This window comes from Hemitrygon akajei, chromosome 16 (assembly GCF_048418815.1).
Source record: "Hemitrygon akajei chromosome 16, sHemAka1.3, whole genome shotgun sequence".
In the NCBI taxonomy this organism is placed as follows: Eukaryota; Metazoa; Chordata; class Chondrichthyes; order Myliobatiformes; family Dasyatidae; genus Hemitrygon; species Hemitrygon akajei.
In genome coordinates, this window is record NC_133139.1 from 76,784,115 (window position 1) to 76,803,436 (window position 19,322).

At 41.3% G+C, this 19,322-nt stretch overlaps 1 protein-coding gene across 1 annotated transcript in view; it reads right to left on the reverse strand.

Annotated features, from left to right (window-relative positions):
- Positions 1 to 19,322, reverse strand: part of colgalt1b (collagen beta(1-O)galactosyltransferase 1b) — a 55,840-nt gene that overhangs the window by 31,288 nt on the left and 5,230 nt on the right. The gene's annotated exons all lie outside the window — the stretch shown is intronic.

Below are 19,322 nucleotides of genomic sequence, written 5' to 3' on the forward strand. Positions count from 1 at the left end.
AGAGTACAAGGTGTTGTTCCTCCACCATGAGCGCGGCCTCACTGTGACAAAAGAAGAGCCATGGACTGATATATCGAACTGGGAATGGTGAGAGGAATTAAAATGGTTGGGCACTAGGAAATTCCACTTTTGGAGTATGGAGCAGAGGTTCTCAACAAAGCAGTCCCTCCAAATCTGATCAATGTAGAGCAGCCTGCATCAGGAGTACCAAATACAATAGACGATCCCAACAGATTCACAGGTGGAATTGCCTCACTTGGAAGGACTGTTTTGAGGCCCTGAATGGAGACAAGGGAGGTGATGACTGGGAAGATACAGTATTTTTGTTGCTTGCAGGGATGTGTGCCAAGAGGGAGATTATTGGAGAGGGACAAATGCACAAGAGAATCACGGAGGGAGCAATGCCTGAAGAAAACAGAGATGTGTTTGTTTGTTGGTAGGAATCTGATGACAATGGTGAAAGTGACAGAGAATGATGTGTTGGATACAGAGGCTCATGGGGTGGTAGGTAAGGAAAAGAGGAAGCACTCTCTGTCTTCCCCATTTCTCAGCCCTGGATTACTTTCATTAGAAACCTCAAGGAACACGAAAGGCACCATCAATGCTGTCTGTGCAGCATTTCCAGAATTTATTGAAAGGATAAGGGATCCAACATCTTCCAGGCCAACATCCTTGTCACCGATGTCACAGAACAGGCAGTCAGGTCTACAGGGTTGTCTATCACCAGATACTTGATGCAGAATCTCTATACCTCTATATCTCTAAGATTACCAGGTGCACAAAAGAAAAGACTCATGGATGTGCATAAAGGCTCCTCGAAAAAAGGAGCAGCCCCACAAACTTCTGGGACCACTCAAACTACAGGACAGCAACTGATATGATACTAAGAACCTGGAACCCATGCTTCAGGAGCCCTGTGTAAGGCCTACTCCTTGCCCTGTTGCCAAGGAGTACACTAGCTGAAATCTAGCCACGGACTGAAGGAAAAACCAAGATTCAATAGTGTGTGATTTGGAATGAAACTCTGAAATTGTGGAGATGTCAGGAACTTGTTGCCTTCATCCCTCTCAAGTTTGGAATGATAGGCTTGACAGTAAAACCACCCAAGTTAAACTTCCTTGAATAAAATCCAAGGTATCAGTAGAGAGTGAAAACAGAATGCCAAGTCAACAAATTTGTTTTTGGAAACACTTTAAAAAAAAACTAGCTATTTCCACAAGAGGTTTGGATATGCAATCCATCAACAACAAAGGGGAAATGCTATACATATTGCAAACATTTCTCAGTTAATCATTAGGCAGAAAATGCACCCTTTTGCTTAAGATGCACAGTTTTATCATTGGTCAAGTTATTTAAAGGATATACCTACTTATGTTGTATTAAAGTAAGTGCTAAGGATATAATAAAGGCTATGAACTAGTGATTCAAATCTGTCCAGTACACCAACTCCTCACCATCCATTAATTGGAGTAACTGAGAACTTACAATGACTGAATTTGCACTGTAGGTTTTTTTATAAGGAGCAAGACAAAAAAAAGACAGAGGAATGCAACTTCAAGAGACGTATTTAGAAATGCTTAAAAGTCATTGCAAGCCCCTTTCCATCAACTGAAGACCTGCAGTTAGGCTGGATTTTCACTTCTATACTACTTCCTTTGTAATGATTTTCCCTCCAGCTGTTTAGTTGTCATGAATTCCCATTTTAGTTATCGTTACTTTGTCAGTGATTTGATGAAATAATTTGATTTTATCCTATTATTACCAGTTCTTGTTTTTTTAATTTTATTTCTTTTTTGCTCAGCATAACAAAACTTTCAATTTCCAGATACACTTACATCTACATTTCTTCCCCTCACAGATATCAGGTATCAGAAAACCTCCATCAAAATATAGACATCACCACAACATCCTATACAAAAGCCCTTATTAGTATAATAGACAGGTTTACATCTATATACTGCAGAAAAGGTTGCCAAGTTTTATGAAAGCTATTTGTTTTTGAGTGTACCATACATGTCAAAAAGTCCAAAGGAATGTATTCCATGATTAATTTACGCAAACCAAAAAGTCCAGGGGCCTTATCGGATATCCAACAAAGTAAAACGTTCTTTCGCACAAAAAGTCAGGATGTTAAAAAGTTTTTTCTGATGTGCATTAATAATATGACTGCTGGGTAAGCCCAAGGGAAAAGACACTGGGTCCAGTTCAAGCTCCATCTTTAGAATCTTTCCCATTTCACCCAAAATATCACTCCAGTGTGCCTGAAGTCTGGGACAAGTCCAAAAACAGTGGATGAAAGTTCCAGTATTTACTTTACATGTTCTTGTTTTGATGATGTATTCAATACACCATGCCATCCAAACTCTGATTAGATTGTTAACTCCGGCTTTCAATGCCTCTGACAATCAAGAGCATTAAAAAACTATTAGACACTGATATCAATAGTCATGTTAATTATAATACACTTTTAAAAACTTTATCACCCAAAACTTTTTTAAAAATTACTGCAAACAAAAAATGAAGCAATTTATGTTATACTAAAATTCACAAGAGACTGCAGATGCTGGAATCTGAAACAAGAAACAAACAGCTGGAGGCACAGGGATGGATAGCCAATGTTTTGTGTCCTGAACACAGAGTTCCCTCAGCATTTTGTTGTGTTTTTTGTTTTCCCTACTTATAAGACCTCCTTTAAAAATAATGGTCTAACATGAACAAGTGCCAGAGAATCTCAGCTAGGTTGTGGTCTGACGCTTCACCAGCTAGAATTTGCCAGCGAGCTCGGAACTGTGGAGTTTGGATGTGCATGTGGCAAAGTCACAAGCTTGTTACCATAAATGTGGCCATTTGCTGGCAATTCTCAGTGAAACTCATAATTAAAATGCAGATAAAGACATTGTTGCTTCACAACGACTGCATATCATTCATGTGACATGTCACTACATGGTGCAACAGCCTATTCTTGTACACTGAAGAACACATCCTTGCCAACACTTTATCTCTTGGACAGCACTTTATACGTAGCTGGAGACAGGACAGGGAGGCGATGAGAACAGGCAGCAAGTGGTGGGTGTGGGGGCATAAAAGATGAAGACAGGCAAGAGGAGGGGGAGTGAAGCTTGGCAGGAGGGAACATGTTGTGGCTTGGCGTGAAGAGTTGCGGGCATAAAATACTTGCTACGCTCCCTTTGACTTGCCAACACGAGCCAGTTATGGATATCCTGGCTTTATGGAAGTTAGCCACAGTGCTCATTATGATTATTTCTTAATTGCCAACAGACTGTTAAATTGAAGGGTGATTAAGCAAATAACTAGCAATTAACGCTATGATTGCAACCAAAGCTCTGAGAGAACCAGCAATTTTCCTGGGTCGGCCTGGTTGCTGACCTTCAAAAATCCAACCAGTTTACTTTTGAACAGATGCAAGGTTTTACCTTTCTACAAGCTTTCTGAAATAAAGTTCCTGCAAACTTTTCTCTTAAAGTATCTATCAGGATTGTTGCTAATGAACCTCTTTCTATCTGAATTTTCAAGCAGTGCTTTCCAGATCACAACATTCCTCTGTGTATAAACAAGGCGATTGTTCCTATTTTTTAGTGATCATTCACTAGTCATATTTTGCAGAGGTACACAAAGCAAGATCATGTAATGAGGTAGGGCTACTGTTGAGTTGCAGACCAACCAAAGCAAGTTTGCAAGGCATGCCTCTGCAGTCAAGTTCTGGCTGTAGTGAAGAATTCCACTGAACCACGTCTACACTCTGACCAGGTAACTTGGGTGCTGGATTGTTAGCTCATCATTGCACTCACTCACTCATTGTGAGGATGATGATTGTATCAGTCTGTCTTGAAGGGCAACGGGTGTGCGGTATGGGTCAATCCGTTGTAGAGCTGCCCTCTCCAGGGCACAAGCCTGAGTGGAAGGTATGGAGGTCCTGGGATGCCCTCTTGGCCTCACCGGTGTAGTCCAAAGAAAAGCGAAGTAATACGTTGGCACCAGCTTGGCTGCAGGAGCTGCCGGACTGATGTTCAGTGACATCCAGCCCTTAGAGGCTCCACTCTGGATTTTCTGTCTGGCTTTACTCCTGTAGCTTTTGTTTCTCCCGAGGCTGCCCACAAGGCAGTGGGGCTACTTACCCATTGCTGGGGATCCGGTTCACAAACACCAGGGCATGCCCACACACTGGTGGGCCTGCCTGCTAAGTGTTCAGGGGCCAGACCTCCTCCCTGTCCACTGTAGTTCAGCTTCTGTCTGAAAGCAATTCAGTTTTCGTGTGTTGCCAGCAAGGAGGCACTTACATGAGGCTTGCTGCTGTACTGGCAAGAAGAGACATGCATTCAGTTCTCCTTTCTGTGAGACTTCTAGCCAGTGGTGGAAGCTGTGAGTGAGAGCGACAAGCACTACCCACTACACAACCACACTAGATGCATCACAACAACCATTTTGATATTATAGTCAGAGTTATAAAGCACAGAAACAGGCTATACAGCCCAAAATGTTGATGCTGACCAAGGTGTCTTTCTGATCTGGTTCCATTTGTCTGTGTTTGGCCCATTTCCCTGTCCAAATGTTTTTTAAATGTTGTAATTGTACCCATCACTACCACTTCCACACTGCCAGTTTGTTTCACATACCCAGCACCCTCTGTATGAAAATCTTTCCCCTCTCACCCTAAACCTATGCCCTTTAGTTTTTGACTCACCCACCCTGGGAAAAAAACTGTGAACATTCACCTTATCTATGCCTTTCAGCCCCCTACACTCCAGGGGGGGAAAAAGCCCCTAGAGGGGTGGTACAGTAGTGTAGTGATTAGCACGACTCTGTACAGTACCAGCAACACGGGTTGAATTCCCACTGCTGGCTGAAAGGAATTTGTACATTCTCCCCGTGACCATGAGGGTTTCCCCCCACAGCCCAAGGACATACCGGTTGGTAGGTTAATTGGTCATTGTCAAGTGTCCCCTCATTAGGCTAGCATTAAATCAGTGGATTGCTGGGTGGCACAGCTCGAAGGGCCTGTTCCGTGCGGGATCTCATTAAATATATAAATAACGTGGAGAAACAACAGTATTTTCAGTGGACATGATGGGTAGGTGAACAAAAGAAAAATCTCTGGAGATTCCAGAAGGGAGCATGCAGGACTAGAATGCACGAGTGGATGGGCAAGAATTGAACCAAGAGAATATAGTCACACCCAGCAAGGTGCTGGATTGGCTGAGATGGGACAGTCATGGTATCAAAGGTCTCACAGGGATTCAGAAGTGCAAGAGGGTGGAAATTTTTTTCATCACAATCATAAAAGACCATCGTTCATTTGATCAGTACTGGGCAGAAATCAGAATGGATGGATCACAACATAGGGGATGGATGATCAAAGATTTGAGAGCCAACCGCATATTGAAGAACTCATGGGTCGAGCGGGAGATTGCAGATGTTTGCAAGGATGAAATGGGTTAGGGGTTAAAATTCAATGTTGACCCGTGTCAAAGTTTCCAAGTCATGACTGCCGCAGAAAGCATCTGCATCATAGCTGTGGTAGAGCCTTGCAGCTCCTGCACTGCCTGTTTGTGGAGTTTGCATGCTCTCTTGGTAACCACATGGGTTTCACCCGGGTGTTCTGCATTTCCTGCCACATCCCAAAAACTTGCGGGTCGGCTGCTGTCAATAATCTATAATGTGTAGGTGAGTGGCAGAATCTGGGAGTGTTCAGAAACAGGTTACAAGGAAAATCTGTGACGTTACCTAGTATAGACTTGATGGGTAAACAACCTCTAAGTCATAGAAAAATACAGAAATGTTCATTAACTGGGCATGCAGAGAGTACGGGGTGAGGTAAGAGTAGTCATTAGTTTTCAACATGTGCACTTTGGTTATTGATCCTCCCTGTCACAGTAAACGAGATTTGCTCAGACCGCGACCCGACCTCAGCCCAAGGACATATAGATGGGTGCGGAAACTAGGCAAAGGCTCAATAGATGGAACTGGGCTTATCTATGGATACAGTCCCTGCCCAGGGACTCTCCCACATCACCCCTCAGAGTTTCCATCTTGGACCGCAGCCATATCTGTCTTCTCAATGCAGCTTCAGACCCATTATGTTTCCCCTGGCTATCTATACAGAGTCCGTACACTGGATATACCAAATACACAGCCAACCAGCAATAAAGTTGAACGATAGTAATTTTTATTTATAAAAAGTAGACCAGTTCCAGTGTAACATGAGCCTAAGAATTTAAAACATTATACAAAACCAATACCCCCTAAATCCTACACATACACATCTGTACACCTAATCATTAATGCAACTATCTAATCAGCCAATCATGTGGCAGCAACTCAATGCACAAAAGCATGCAGACATGGTCAAGAGGCTCAGTTATTGTTCAGACCAAACATCAGAATGGGGAAGAAATGTGACCTAAGTGGCTTTGACCATGGAATAATTGTTGGTGCCAAAAGGGGTGGTTTGCATGTCTCAGAAGCTGCTGATCTCCTGGGATATTCAAGCACAACAGTCTCTCGCGTTTACAGAGAATGGTACAAAAACAAAAATAAAATCCAGTGAGTTGTAGTTCTGTGGGTGAAAATGCCTTGTTAATGACAGGGGTCAGAGGAAAATGGCCAGACTGGTTCAAGTGATAGGAAACTGTAGTAACTTAAATAGCCATGCATTACAATAGTGGTGTGCAGAAGACCACCTCTGAAAGCACATCATCAAACCTTGAAGTAGATGGGCTACAGCAGCAGAAGACAACAAATATGGTACCAAATTCAGAAGCAAAGTGATTAATCAACCAGCTTCCAAAGGTCAAAAGGCCCATCTTCTTGTCAGGAGAGCAGTGAATAGGGCTGTACACTGCGCATGGTATAGTAGTATCACTGTCTGTGACAGGGTCTGGCCCACATCAGACCAGAACACAAAGGCACCTTTAATCCAGGCTCATGCATAAATCATCTCCCTTGATACCAAGTACAGATCCTTTGCTGTGTGTGCAAATAAACAGTTCAGCTGAAGTTATAGAAAGAGCTGGTTCACTTCTGTTCACGTCACCAAGTCAGGTTTAGCAGGGTGAGGTGCAGTCACTCACTCTGAAAGGAAGATTCCACAGGCCTGGAGAGGGCACGAGGTTCTTGTTGTGCTTAGTCAAAGTTTAATTCGCAGAAAATAGAAAAATATTGTGCAGGAACAGGCCCTTCAGCCCACAACATCTGTGCTGAAAACACCACCAAATTAAGCTACGTCTCTTCTGCTTGGACACTATCTGTATCCCTCTATTAATTGTATGTTCATGCCTATATCTAACAGGCTCTTACATATTACTATCAAATCTGCTTCCACTATTACCCTGGCAAGCTGTTTCACTCACCTACCACTCTGTGTAAAAAAAAGTGTCCTGCACATCTCCTTTACACTCTGCTCCTTTCACTGTAAATGCATATCCCATCCACACTTCATTGTCCTTATGACAGAGATTGGCTATCAGAGCAAACCTACTGATCCCATTTCTCTGTAGTTATTCTCGATGACATGTGCATCTGCTCCTCACCTACCTATGCTCAGAGGGCAATTAACCACCAATCCAGTCTTTGGGAGGAAACAGAAACACCTGGAGGAATCCCATGCAGTCACGAGGAGAACATGCAAACTCAATAGAGCACCAGAAGACAGGATTGATCTTGGGTTACTGAAGCTCCAACCTATCCACACTGACAATGTTGTATGCGTATCCTCCAACACAGGGAGAAGTGTGGCTCTTTCCACCAAGGGCGTGGATTTCAGTTCCACTGTGGAGTCCCGAGCTTATTCTAAGCAGATGGTGCAGGAAAGGAGGAGCTAGACTGGAAGAAATGTCATTCTTTATCGAGTTGTTGCTGTCTGCTCTTATAGTGAAATGAAAGCTCACGAGAAGAGGTCAGAAGTTCTCCTGTGTGGAGTTGAATTCCAGTACCAACATCACAGAACTGGCAATTCATTCACCTGGTATTTGTGAGATCATTTGATACACAACCGCTTCCTCTCTCCTGAATGTGTGGAAGTGTGGTACTAGCTGTAGGCTCCATCAACCACCACATGAATGCAAACTCTTACTTTTATAGTACAATATTTTCCAGCAATTTGGATTCTATGAATCTGAGCAACTAACTTGTGGTCAACAGGCACTTCAAACGAGTCCCACGAAGGGAAATTACACGTTCCCAGTCTACTTAAACAAACACCAAGTTCATGTCTACCACGTGGTGAAAGCTGTATGAATGCAGTGTCAGTCTGTTAGTCGTGTTACCTTTCTGTTAAAGATTTGAACAAGAAGGTCTTAGATACATGGAATGGAATCAACAGTGTGAGAGGTCTGGATTGTGCCAAAAACCTTTTCTAACTGCTCCATAATCCCAGTCCTCCCTATCAATAAAAACTCCAGATGTCCTATAATCTTCTGGTATCTGTGTACTTCTCCAACTTTGGCTACTTGTACAACCTCCAACATTACTGACAGTGATGTCATAGTGTTATACAACACAGAAACTGGTCCTTCAGTCCAAAGCAAGTTCCTGGGTGTCAAGATCTCTGAGTATCTAACCTGGTCCCAACATATCAATGCAGTTATAAAGAAGGCAAGACAGCGACTATAATTCATTAGAAATGTGGAGAGATTTGGCATGTCAACAAGTACACTCAAGAACTTCTATAGATGTGCTGTGGAGAGCATTCTGACAGGCTGCATCACTGTCTGGTATGGGAGGGGCTACTGCACAGGACTAACAGAAGTTGCACAGTATTGCAAATTTAGTCGGCTCCATCTTGGCTATGAACCGACAAAGTACCCAGGATATCTTCAAGGAGCGGTGTCTCTGAAAGGCAGCATCCATTATTAATGACCTCCATCACCCGGGCATGTCCTTTTCTCACTGTTACCATCAGGTAAGAGGTACAGAAGCCTGAAGGCACACACTCAGCGATTCAGGAACAGCTTCTTCCCCTCGCCATCCGATTCCTAAATGGACATTGAACCCGTGAACACTACCTCACTTTTTTAATATACATTTCTGTTTTTTTGCAAAATTTTAAATCTATTCAATATATGCATACTGTAATTGATTTACTTATTTTATTTTTCTTCTTCTTCTATATTATGTATTGCATCAAACTGCTGCTGCTAGGTTGACAAATTTCACGACACATGCCAACGATAATAAACCTGATTCTGAATTCTGAATCAACCATACTAATAAAGCTACCTGTCTAAGCAATTCTCATTAACCTGTTTGGCCTATATCCCTCCAAATCTTTACTATCTACACACCTGCCCAAATGTCTGTTCAATTTTGTAATTATACATGCTGCTACCTTCCTCTGGCAACTCATTCCATGTACCCAGGAGCCTCTGTGGAGAAAAACTTCTTACTCAGATTCCTTTAAATCTTTCTCCTCTGACCTAATGCTCCATTGCCCTAAGAAAAGGACATGCACCCTATCTACGCCCCTCATGATTTTATAAACCTCTACAAGATCATCAGATTTCTGAACTGACCATGAACACTAATGTGTTATTCCTTTTTTTTGTACTAGTTATTTGTTTTTTTGTAATTTGATATCTTTGGTATGTACTGCTGCCACAAAACATCAGATTTCATGTCATATTAGTCATTGATAATAAAACTGATTCTGATTTGTGAATTAATTCAAATTAATGAATGGGATTCAGATTTATTATCACTCCTGATCCTGAAGATCACTGGAGAGGGCAGGTGAGGTCTTGGTTTACAAATTGGAGATGTCACCTCAGTTGAATCTTGGAGTACAACCTGAACCAGCCTTCTGGCCCAGAAGAGCCATGGCTTACACAAGTTGTGAATTAAGTACGGTACTGCTTTTCACCAGGTGAAGGGAGGAGGATGATCAAGGTCTGCAAAACAAAGAAAGGTAATATAATAAGCTAAGTTTTATTTTTCCCCAGAAGCATTTGAGATCTGAGCACATTCAACCTTCCCACAGACTAGCCTGCCAACGAAGCAGTGATGTCAGCAACTATTTATAGAAAGAAGCCAGTAAGACAGAAATAAAGAATCCTTTTTCGACACAGCAAGTTTCTCAGAAAAGTTAACCAACACTAAAAACCAACTAGTCTGTTTGCCAGGCAAAATAAGTTTTCAAATTATGAGACATTTCTTTCTTCAGATTATAGGATGAAGGAAGGAAGGGGAAAGGCACGTTGGTAAAAGGAATAAAAGCATAGATTATTTCCTGAAGGGAGAGAAAATTCAGAAATCGAAGCTGCAAAGGGACTTGGAAGTCCGAGTGTAGGATTCCCTGAAGTTTAACTTGCAGGTTGAATCTGTAGTAAGGAGTGCAAATGCAATGTTAGCATTCATTTCCAGAACACTGGAATATTAAATCAAGGATGTAAAGCTGAGGCATTATAAGGCATTGATCAAGCCATATTTGGAGTACTGAGAGCAGTTTTCAGCCTCGTAAATGAGAGTGCTGGTACTGGAGAGGATCCAGAGGTGGTTTACAAGAATGATCCCAGGAATGCAAGTGTTAACGTATGAGGACCTTTCAACAGCTCAGGGCCTGTACTCGCTGGAGTTTAGAAAGAAGGGAGATCTCATTGAAACCTACCAAATATTAAATACTATTATTATTATAAGATGTGGAGAGAATGTTTCCAGAAATGGGAGAGTCTAGGACCAGGTGGCACAGCCTCAGTATACAAGCTGTCACTTTAGAAAAGAGATGAAAAATTTCTTTAGCCAGAGGGTGACGCATCTGTGGAATTCATTTCCATTTACAGCTGAAGAGGCTAAGTCATTGGAAACATTTTAAGTTTAACAAATTCTTGATTAGTAAGGATGTCAAAGGCAGGAGAATATGGTTGAGAGGGAAAATATATCAGCCATGATCAAATAGTGGAGCAAACCTAATGGGCCAAATGGCCCAATCTGCTCCCATGCCTTATGGTTTAATCCACAAGGTCATCTGCTCATTACATACACAACAAATCCTAACTTTGTTATACAAACTCAAAACAAAATACCCCTGAATGAAAGGGGTTTAAGGTATTGCAAAGTAAAGTGTCTAAATATATATGGTTGTCTGACAAGGCTACAACTACCAGCCATCTCCAAGTTGTGCTGAGATGATAGTACGTAGCTGGACCAATTCATGGAGACTGTGAGTCAGCCACTTAACATGAGGCTGCTAGTATGTCTGCCAAACCAAGCAACGATGGCAGAGACTCCCAAAGAACAATGAAAGAAAGAAACTGTGACACATGCTTTTGCACTGCGTCTTTCACAGCCTTGTTTTAAAGGGCTCTACACAGTCAACAGTAACTTTTTATGTGTTGTTTCTCAAAGGGGAGTTACCTTGAGCACTGCAAGATTCCACAACAGTAACATTATAATCACTAAATAACAGATTAATACTGGCTAAGGCATTGGGGAAAAATACTCAAAACTGGACTGTGGGATGTTTTACAGCCACTAGGAGTGGGAAGGAGAGAGTGAGAGGACGGCACGCAAGTTTAACATTCTGGCCAGAGAGCAGAGTTTCAGCAGTCCCTTCCATCGCTCAAGAACCATCAGCCCAGATGTTGAAATCTGGCTTTGGCATTGGACTCAAACCCATGACCTATTAATGAAGAGGCTAGAGCATTTCCAGATGAGCCCCTCTAAATTTACACAGATCACTTCCAGGTGTCTGTAGAAAAATGAACTGTCTTGCTAAATTTAATTACACCCTTAACCCTGACATGACTGGAACTTTCAATTAGCAAGATACCAGTTCCAGACCTGTCAACTTCAAGAAAGGACGAATGTGTCAATCTTGATGGAGGTTTGCTCTCCCAGCTTGTCAGAACATGCTGCAATGGTGATTGCAGACCAGACGCTCCAAGGATAGGGCTTACTCTATTGAACAACACAAACCCCCTTGCACCCAGAAGATAAGTTCTTCCAGAGGGTAACCACACCATCTTGACAGACTTAGTCATTGCTTATGAACTCCTCTATAGTCAGAATATAGGAACAAAATAAGACTATCCAGCCCTCCCAAGCTTGTTATAAAAATGAGTCAGATCTTTTCAAACCTCCACCTAAACAGTATTCAAAATCATTAGTCTCTGACATCTCTACAAAATATTAAGTCCCCATATTCAAGATTCTAGCTGACATCAGTAAGCATCCTTTTAGAGGGAGGACAATGAAGTTCCAGATTCCCACTGACCCCAATGTGATTAGGAGCCCCATATCAGAGCCACAAGCCTTGACACATCTCTCAATACTGCATATTATTCCTCCACACATCATGAGTAGCCAGGTACCCAACTATTTCAGCAACTCTTTCTGGAACTGCTCTGTTTTTTAAAAAAATACTACCGTACTTCTGTAGTTGCCAATTCCATCCATAAAAATTGTGCCTCTGATCACTTCTCCAACCCTCATGGAGTGCTCCAGCCGCAGCTGAACAGTCAACAGCAGAAATCGTGAATGCAGTGCATCCATCACATAAAGCAAATATCACCAACATCTCACCACGTTCCTGTCAGCATTGCACTACCCAACATTGTGCTTCAAGCCCTGCCTTCCTGGTAGCCCTTTGTCTGTAAACAATCCAATGGCTCACAGTTAACCGGGCTGTGGTACGAGTGTGTATGTTTTACTCCGTCTTGTCCCACAGACAATACACTCAGACCAAGGACCAATTCCACACAAATTCACTGATTCATCTCTGAAAGAAACACAGTCACTTTAGCCTTGTCTAAACCATCTTTTAAAACTATATTGGTTAATCTTTCTTTTATTCTTGCAATGACCTTCCACTGCATTCTCTCTCTTTGCTGCTCCTCTTTTCTTCCCTCCCCATAAGCCCCCTCTTCATCGTCAATCATTTTGAATAGGCATCTGGCTTTCCCGTTATGAACTGCAGAGAGTCCTGAATCAGCAGTCTAAGCAGTTTACAATGGAAAGGCTAGACCCTTAAACAAATCTTCTCTTTCACACTCCTCTCAGTCTGCCGCCACATTCTCAGATTCTTATTTCCACCTCTCTCGATTATTCTGCTAATAGGATTTTTTTTGCACTAGCTCAGATTGTTCTACAATCCTTGCGTCATTCTGTTATGTTGTGCTCATCGTTGTACTTGCTGTTATGTTTGTTATAATTTTTATTTTAGTGAGATACAGCACGGAGTAGGCTTTTCCAGCCCTTCAAACCGTGTCCCCTAGCAACCCTCAATTTAACTCTAGCCTAATCACAGGACAATTAATCTACCAACCGGTACGCCTTTAGACTGTAGGAGGAAACCGGAGCACCCGCTGGAAGCCCATGCCGTCATTGAGAGAACATACAAACTCCTTACAAGCAGCAGTGAGAAACGACTTGGATCATGGGTACTGTAAAGCGCTGTGCTAACCACTTCGCTACCATGTTGTCCCCTAAACCAATCACATGTACTATTTACTCTATGAGCTTCATAGAGTCATCCAACACAGAATGTGGCCCTTTGGCCCATCTTATCCATGCCGACCAAGGTGTCCATCAATGCTAGTCCCATTTGCCCATGGTTAACACATATCTTAATACACCTTTCCTATTAGGAATCTGTCCAAATGTCTTTTCAACATTGTTATTGTACCTGTCTCAACCACTTCTGGCAGTTTATCCATATATTAACCATCACCAATATGAAAAATTTCCATTCTTCCTCCAACAACTTAGCCAGATAAGCACCCTTCATTCCTGTTCACTGTCCATTCTCCCCTCTCAACTACTTTCACCCAATATACTATTTCTTCCTCACTTCCCTCCTCTCCCCCTCCCCATTCACCTGCCAATCTTTATTCCAATCCACCATGCTTGTGCCTCACATTCCCTCTTCTTTCCAATGTTTCTAATCCACCGTCCTCTCTTCTCTCCCTCTCTGCCCATTCCTGTCTCTCTCCCCCTCTTTTCTCCAACCTGCCCACCTCTCTACCAAGCTCCCCAATCCCACCAAATTGCTCGCTGTCCCAGCTCCCTGTCACAGTGGACTAGAACAAAGTGCATCAGCTGTAGATACCTTCATCAGTCAAACCCTTAAACAGGTAGCACTTTCAACAGACAGATGTTATATATCACCAACCTGATAATGATACTGGCCAAACTAGCTATCTTGCTCAACATCTCTGCCAGTGGAAGGAACAGGAAGGCAGTGTGGTGAGAGGGAAGTGACTTGCAAACAAGGAATTTCTTTGCATCCTGGTGTGTATGAGAATAACTTGATCTAATCTGATGATGTTCTTCCAAGTGATATAGTGAGCATTGGTGCTTTGTGCATGGTCTCTGAAGACACACAGTGTCCTTGTAATGGCACAGAGTGAATTAATCGCATTCAGGATTAATCCAAAGTCAAAGAATTTGATTCCTTGGATCAGATGTCTCTACTCTGCCTTAATCTTTTTGAGGAAGGTTCTACCTAATTTGGGCCTCCCACGTGCAGCACTTTGAACATGACTGAGCACATGAATCATCACTAATGTAACTCAACACTAAGTAAACCAGATAAAAATTAATGATAACAGAGTGAGTGAGATTAGTTCTTGTGAGGGAACATGTACAGGCAGGAGCAATGTTATTTAAACTGCAACAGTATTGATTTGTCAAAGCTTCACCGCAAGGCTTGATCAGAGCAGCCAACTACCTCTTCCTCAAACATGCTATATGTGTACACTCCCAAGCATGTTTGGAAATCCAGCTTATACCCAACAGTCCTTGGTAAAGTGTCCACCAAGAGTTAATTAAAGAAATAAGAGCACACAAGTTCGTGCGTAATACACCAGAGTGGACAGAGGGTGGCTAAGAAGACGCAAGTTTAGAATAAATGGATCATTTTCCATTTGGGAGGGTGTGAATGGTGTTATGCCTCTATAAAGTCACACCTCTGCCTCCTATGCTCCAGGGAAGAAATTACTAACTCATCCTGCCTCTCCTTATAACCCAAGACTTAAGTCCCAGTAACACACTTTTTTAGCACCCTCTCCAGTTTAACTTATTGCAAAATAATTTGTATACAAAAATAAAGATTCATACTGAAATTAAAGAAACCTTTGGTGAGACCTCATGTATACATCTGGTTGACCCACCAAAGGAAGGGTATACAGTGGATTTTGGGTAATTGGGACACATCAGGACCAGTACAGTTTAGCCCACTTAAGCGGCTGCCCCAATTAGCCAAAATTTCATGGAAATTGTTAAAAATATATAAAAAAGACAAACTACCATTTAACTGAGTAAAACATTATGTATTCAAATGAAAAACAGAACAATTAATAGACTATTAATACTACTACAGTACTAAACAACTGTATTAGTTCCTGTTATCAATGGAGGAACTAATCCAGTGTAAGTTCCTGTGTTCTTTTGGTTGACTGTAAGTGAACAAAATCAGCGCAGACACCTAGTGTAGATAATGAACTGTCTTCATACAATCCTTTCAACGATTGCATCCTCTAAATCTTGATTTTCATTGTAACATTCAAGATGATCGCCGATACCTTAAAAGTCCTCATAGTTCCTAACTTGTTGAAGTGGTGAAATCATTTCACTTTTGCTCCCAGACATTCTTGCATCTCCAAGTCTGAATGCTTGAAAACACAATGAGCAAAACAGTTCTGAATTGTCTTACTTCTTTTTTCTCACCATCAGTGAGAAAAATGTCCGCTTTTTTGAACACAAGCGCACTCAACTGACACTATTTAAAAACTGTTCACTCAAAGCACAGTGTAGCGTCTAACAGCCACTCAAGTGCACATGACTGATGCTAGTTAGAAACTTCCTGGCAACAGTCTCCTGCTCCAATTTAGCAGCATAGTGTGCCAAATAAATGAAGGGAATCCTAGTTACTTTCTTGATTGAATTTTGTTCTTTAAGAATTGGCCTAACTAAGCCACTGCCCTGATTAACCAATGGCCCAATTAACCAAATTCCACTGAACTTGTAGTAGAGGGAATGAGGCAGTGATTCAGTACCTTGATTCCTGGGATGGAATCTTCATCCTACAAGAAGAGAAGTAGTCAGGGGCTATCGAGAGTTTAAAAGAATAAGAGAAGATTTCATTGAAACATACAATTTTCTTACAGGAGATGAACAAGGTAGGTGCAAGAAGTACATTACTCTACAGTCAGATGTCAAAAAATTGGGTTAACCATTCAGAACAGAAATAAGGAGAAACTTCTTGATCTGAGAAGTGATGAACTTTTGGAATTCTCAACCCAGGAGGGTTATGAAGCCAGTCTCTGACCATATTCAGCACAGACATCAATAGGTTTTATGACATTAAAAATTAGTCCAGAAAAGTAGTGACATTAAAGTTTGAAAATCAGCCATAACCGTATTGAATGGCTTGAGGTGTCAAATTTCTCTGTCTTGCATGATTTATTATTCTATGTAGTGAGGCAAAGGAATTGAAAATGGGAATTCCAGAGATTTGAACTGTCAGCTGCAGGTACAGCTGCCAACTGTGGGAGGATTGGATTTCGAGGTATATAGTACATGAGGCCAGAATTGGGGAAGGCAGGTATCAAGGGAGGGAATAAGATTAGAAGAGATTAAAAAGATGGGAAAGCAAATAGTGTGATCTTACTACAGGAGTTTAAAAATTACTTAGGTGGGAGCTGGTATGATCAGCAAACCTAATGTGTATTTGAAAATGGCATTTGGTACTAGTTAAGACAAATTTTGAATGATTTTGGGTTTAACAAGAACAGGAAAAAGGTGTGTTGGAACATTCAGACTAAGATAGAACAAAGGTATGAACCAGGGTTCAATGGCAGGTAAGCTAAGGAAAGCTGGGCGGTAACGTGTCAGTGGAAATCAACAAGTATAGTATAGATGCAATTTGAGAGAGGTCCTGGTTTGATTTCAGTTAATTACCAAACAGAGAAATATCCAGTGGACGGTATTTCTGAAGTTTGCCCTTCCATATGTTGAGAAAATATCCATTACTGGTTAAATTTCCTGACAAGCAAGAAACTACGAAGAGGTGAGAAAGCAAAGCTAAACATCAGCAAAAGGACATGTGGAAACTGACTTCACGTCTTTCACATCATCAAGGAAGAGCAAGGAGATAAGGTAGATGTTGAAACTCAGGGCGAGTCCTAATCTGAGACAGCACCAGAGATTTACTCAAAAGGATGAGAACAGATCTCATTGAAACCTACCATATACTGATGGTATATGGCAGTGTGAATGTGGAGAAGATGTTTCCATTAGTAGGAGAAACTAGAATCTGAGGGCACAGCCTCAGAATAAAGGAACCTCCCTTTAAAATTAAAATGCAAGGGATTTCTTCAGTTAGAGGATGGTAAATCTGTGGGATTTGTTGCCGCAGAGAGCTGAACAGGACAAACCATTGGATGTACTCAAGGCAGAGGTTGAGAGGTTCTTGATTGGTAAGAGGGTTAAGACTTATAGGGGGAAGATGGGAGAATTAGGTTCAAAAGAAAATCAGCCATGATTGAACGGCAGACTCAATGGAAGAAAAGGTCTAATTATACTTATTGTACATACCTCAGGGTCTAACTCATCGGAGTAGACAATGGGAGATAAACCATTAGTGATAATTCTCTGGCTATGAAAAAATGGGTAGGAATGGAAATGGGCGAGTTAGATGTCAGTGAAGAGGTACTGACAGGAACATGAATTGCTAGAATCACGATCTGAGATATTTTGGTGTAATATCAAGGAAAGGAACATATTCAAACACGATGTTCTGTATAAAAGAGAATTTATACCAAGGCAATGTAAGCAAATGACAAAAAAATGATAGAGATAGGCAAGGATTCAAGAGGGTTTCTTGGAAAGAGGTGATAACATATCTGAAATGGAAAAGGGTAGTACTTGACAAGAGTGATTGGTTAAACATATTAACTAAAATGGGGTCATAAGAGAAAGCTAGATAATCTGTAGGTTAGTGGGGGTAGGAGATGGATCTCCAGAAGATGATGAGCTTACAAAGACTATGAGAAGAAACAGGAGAGAAATTAGAGAATGGCAGGGGTCTGTGACTAAAATTGAGCAAGGGGTGGGAATGAATATTACAAGATTTGTCAGGTGAAGGAAGAAAGATGCAGTGAACCAGCAGATTAGTTAAGTCTCAATCTTATTGGCAAGTAAACCCATAAACCCACCACACATTTTGGAGAAGGAATGCTGTTTAAGATGATATTGTAAGAATAAATGCAGACAAGCAATATGGTAATAAATCATCTGTTAGTTACAAAACCGCTGGCCATCTATTCATTTTTGTCATTTGAGATTGTTAATGCAATTTATTATTAAATTTATTGTATTAATTAGTGTGAAAAGCGATACTTTGGCTATACCCATAAGCCATAACAGAGGGATGTTTAGCAATCTCGTGGAATTTGCCACCGTGGAGCGCAAGAGATAACGTCAAGGCAGAACAGCGACAGCCAACGTCCATATTCCGGCCACTCAGGTTACAGGAATTCACCCTTATTCACAAATCACTACCCAATAATTTGAGATGCAGAATAAAATTCACTCTTGTGGAACTTATTTGGAGAAACAAGTAAGCAAGCACAAAATTTTCTTCAGCTTGCACTACTTAACACGTCCACCGGTGACACAGCTTCACGTTATGTAAAATGTTTTCTAAGAATAAAACTCCCCATAACTCAGGGATCACCTCTACTAACTTTTAGAAACCACTTTTTTTAGCTTACAAGTTATCTTACTACACACTACATTTCTCTGAAATTAAATAAATGCAGAATATGTTCGAAATACTCAACAGGTCAGGCAGCATGTGCGGAGAGAGAAAAAGTTTCCCCTCTTTTGCCACTGAAAACTAGCTTGTGTTCTTTTATGAGGTTCTGACAAAGAGTCTGAAACATTAACTCTGCTTCTCTCTCCATCGATGCTGCCTGACGTGCTGGGCATTTCTAGTATTTTCTGTTATCATTTTACGCTTCCAGGATCGGATGTTCCTTTTTATTTCTGCTTTCTGAAAATATTAAACTATTCCTACTAAAATAGTTTAATTCATTTATTACACAGGTTGAAATCTTAAGAAATGTACTTTTTCTATTTGTAATAAAGTACAGGTGACACCCGCATTACGAGGTACAGCATTCTGATAAAACCATGACAGCATAGCGGTCAGTGTAACATTATTACTTCTTGGGGCATTCTGAAGACTGTAGTTCAATTTTGATGCTGTTCTGCAATCCCTGTAGATTATCCGTTTTTTCTCCCCCAGTGTTCCAGTTTCCTCCCACAGTCCAAAGAAGTAACAGGTCATTGCAAAAATTGTCCCGTGATTA